This window comes from Artibeus jamaicensis, unplaced genomic scaffold (assembly GCF_021234435.1).
Source record: "Artibeus jamaicensis isolate MK-2021 breed Jamaican fruit bat unplaced genomic scaffold, CSHL_Jam_final contig_391, whole genome shotgun sequence".
Lineage (NCBI taxonomy): Eukaryota > Metazoa > Chordata > Mammalia > Chiroptera > Phyllostomidae > Artibeus > Artibeus jamaicensis.
In genome coordinates, this window is record NW_026521814.1 from 14465963 (window position 1) to 14470213 (window position 4251).

Consider the following 4251-nt stretch of genomic DNA (forward strand, 5'->3'; position numbering starts at 1 on the left):
AGAAAAGAGGTATTTTAAAATCTCATACAATCTCAAATTCATGGTCAATTGATTTTTGACCAACTGGCTCCAAGATAATCCAATGGGGAAAAGCAGTCTTTTCAACAAATGGTTTGGAGTAACTGTTTATCACATGCAGAAGGATAAAGTTAGATCTTTACCTCACACCCTACATAAAAGTTAACACAACATGGGATAAAGACCTTAATGTAAGAGCTAAAACTAAAAGAGTTTAGAAGAAAACATAGACATAAAGCTCTGGGACCTTAGATTAGTCAGTGGTTGCTTTGATATGATACCAAAAGCACAAAAAACAAAAGAAAATATAAATAAATTTGACTTTATCAAAATTAAAACTTTTGTGCTTCAAAGAACACCAGCAAGAAACCTACAGGGGAGAAAATACCTGCAAATCAAATATGAGATTTGTATCTAAAATACCTACATAATGAACTTTTACTGCTCAATAATGAAAAGACAAATAACCCCGTTTAAAAATGGATATAGGATTTGAATGGACATTTCTTCAAAGGAGATACATAAATGGCCAATAAGCACATGAAAAGATGCACAACATCATTGTCCTAAGGACAATGTAAATCTTACCACAGTGAAATATACCACTTCACACTAAGCTGGCTACAATAAAAAGAATCACTAAGCTGGCTACAATAAAAAGAACAATAAGTGTTAGGGAGGAAGCAGAAAAAATTGGAACTTTCATTCATTGCTAGTGAGAATGTAAAATGATGTAGCTATAAGGAAGACAGTCGGGCAGTTTCTCAAAAGGCTAAACATAGATGATTCAGCAATCCTATTTTAGGTATATAACCCAAGATAAATGAAAACATATGTCCATGCAAAAACTTGTATACAAATGTTCATAGCAGTATCATTCATAACATCTAAAAAGTGAAAACAGCCCAAATTTCATCAACTAATGAATGGATAAATAAAATATGTTATATCCATATAATAGAATATTGTTTGGCAACAAAAAGTACTGATACATGTTGAAACATGGATGAACTTGATTCTCTGTGCTTCTCTTTCTCTGCCAAGGCAATCATAGACTCAGAGAAGCACATATTGATAGGAAGGTGCTCTAAGATCAAGGCAATGTAAATATGAAGGCAAAATGGAGATTTACCCAGACCTATAGCTGCCTTAGAGTAAGAGAGAAATAAAATTTTGTGTTTAAAAAAACAAACCCCACCTCATTAAGATTTTAGAGTCTAAAGATTTAGAGATAGTTTATCTAGTCTAGGTGTCTGAACTCCTTAGTGTATTGATATTGTGGGTTGGATAATTCTTTGTTTTGGGAAGCTGTCCTATGCACTGTAGGATGCTGAGCAGAATCCTTTGCCACCTTCAGTTGTGACAACCTAGAATGTCTCTAGACATTGCCAAATATCCTCCGGCGGTGGGCGCAAAATCTCTGTTCCCCCTGCCTGTTGAGAACCACTGGTTTAGTCTAGCTTTTCCCAAAGAGTGTTCCTTAGATTATTTGTTTTGCCCATTGCTGAAAAGGTGGGGGGGGGGGACATGTCACAGTTTAGTAAATTTGGAAATTAGTAAGCTAAGTGAATTTTCTTTTCCTTTCCTTTTCTCCAACCCCACGTATTACAGCAGCATTAGTATCTGAACAGAAAAGTGAAATGACTTACCTTGTGCCACTTCAGTAACAGCCTAATCAATCATAGCTGAGTCAAGAAACTTGGGTCTCCTCCAGCCTAGATCAATGCTCTCTTTTGGCTCTTTTAGAAATTGGGCCTTCCATTTCCCACCTGGATCTCTGTCAAATAAGGCTCTGAGATTTATTGGCAGATTGTAAACTACTATTAGAAGGGGGTCCTCTCAAGAGGTCACCTCTCCTTCTCAGATGTAAGCAGTGGAGAAGGTAACAGAGGGCGTGTCAAGGCTCCAGCGGAATGGTAGCAGTGGGCCATGGCAGGCAATCCAGAGGCTATCTCCCATCTCTTTTCTGCAGTTTAATGACTAAACATTTTTAGCTTTATCTGATACTACTTTTGAAGATCTGATAGTGAGGGAATGAAGCTATAATGTGTGGATTTGTGGGATAGTTCTCAAATCTAGCATTAGTCAGGTTAAATATGTTGGTAAGCATCTGGAACACATGAAAGAGACACGATAGCATCATCAACATCAAAAAGGATGTACTGAACATATGTCCCAATGCTGGTTTATCTGATGGGGCTGTATTCAAGGCCCAGCTAAGAACCTTGAATGTCACAGTAGGATAAATGTTCACAGATTCTTTTAGAAAATGTAGCTTAAATATGGACATTAGTAAAATAGGGAAACGTACTCTTATCAACTGATATTAAAAATTGGAGAAAGGGCTTAGGCTATCAAAACTTTTAAAAAATCCAAACAGGATTTTTATTTTTTACTAAATTGGGATACAATTTACACCTAACTATATGTCAAATAAACTTAGAATAGTTATTTTGAAGGGCTTTTCTTTACAACAGGTAATTAATACATTGTAGGAGCCAGGATTGCCCCTAATGTAAAAAGGGCAAGAGTACAAATGAAGGTCTGTATTCCACGCCTGTGTAAAAAGTTATAAATAAATTGTCCTATTTTCCTAACTTGATCACTCTAGCTTCCTAATGCCCCAAAGACCAAGTTTGAATGTTTAATTCTCAGACTCCTTGGCGTTCTCCACCAGGACATGGAGGCAGGGGTTGAGGGGTAGTTGGGTGGGCTGTGGGTGGGGGGGAGCTGGACCACAGGACAAAGCTGCCCCTTTCTCTTCCCGTTCCTCGCTCTGACTGAGAAGGGCCTCTCACACATGAGTGTGGATGCCCCAGCTCATGTACTCACACTCTGTGAACATGTCCAAGGCTCCCTTTGGCCACCTTCAGGCTGAGCAGTACATACAGAGTGGCACGGTCTTCCCTTGGAGGATGGGACTGGGGAAGAAGTGTACCTCGGAAGTAGGTTTAAGGCATTAGGGCAAGGGATTCTGAGGTGGTCCTAGGTATCCAGAGTATGATCTAGAAGGGATCAATGAGGATGCTGAGTGGGCACAGCCTCCTGACTCAGTGTCCTCACCCTGTGGTGAGGGGCACAGCCAGAGAGGGTCAGAGCAGAGCCCTGTAGCAGCAGGAGCCCTACATTATGGAATGTGATAAGTAGTCTGAGATGCTTAATCCTGGTGCATACCTCAGGCCTGCTTCAGCAGGAGAAGGGAGGCCAGACCAAGCTTGTCCCGACAGGGAAGATGGATTATGCCTTGCTCACCCTGAAGGGTTCACAGAAGCTTATCAGTGCTTAGCAAAGCAGAACAGCTCAACAGGGGAAAGTCTGCCCAGATTTAAATTCCAGTTCAGTTAATGATTTAAAGGGGCATGTACCTTTTCCCTTTATGGAGAAAATGTCTGGAAGATTCTGGTGTTTGTCCTCCTCACTGTGACCCACTTCTTCACTCACCACTGTTTTCAGAATGCCAAGGACCTGTCAGCCCTCACTTGCCATCCTTTTAGTCTGTTAACCAGTGTTGACAATTTCAGTGATAGTCCTGTTAGGTGCCCTCAATTCCTTGGTCTTTCATCTGCTCCTGTCTTCCTAATCACTAGTTGTGAATGAAGTTCACCATGCAGTACTTTCTCTTTCTGCTTCAAAGCAGAAGATATTGCAGGAGAAGATTAGAATTCTGACCCAGACCAGTGTGAGCTGACTGGTTCCATCTGGGTCCTCACTACTAAAAGGCAATTGTCTGATTTTTCAGTCAAGGTAGGTGCCTTCTTACCACCTTCTCCACTGCTTCTTTTTAAAATCTTTCCTACTTCTCTCAAGCCCTGATCCCACCTCCCACATATCACTTTCCCACCTTGCTTAATAGAAGAAATCAAAATTCTACAACGTGAACCCCCACTTTCTGCTTCTTCTCTACTAAGAAATATTTGAACGAGACATTTCCTCCTTTCTTTCCCTCTCATTTCAGAGAAAGAAGAGAACTCTCTCTTTATCAGGGTTGTTTGCCCTTTGGGTCCTGGAGCATGGGGATTCCTACTGCCTGCAAGCATTGTATCATGTGTGGTCCTTCCCTGTTCTACAGCTTCTGTTTCTTAGTATGCTAGTTTTCTTACTTCCTTTTCACTACATCAAAATATCCAATTTCCTGACCCATTTTCCACTCTCCTGCAATCTGTCAGCACCATCCTGGCTCACTTCTACCACTATTGAGCCTAGATGTAATCTCCATCACTTTGAATATGTTTT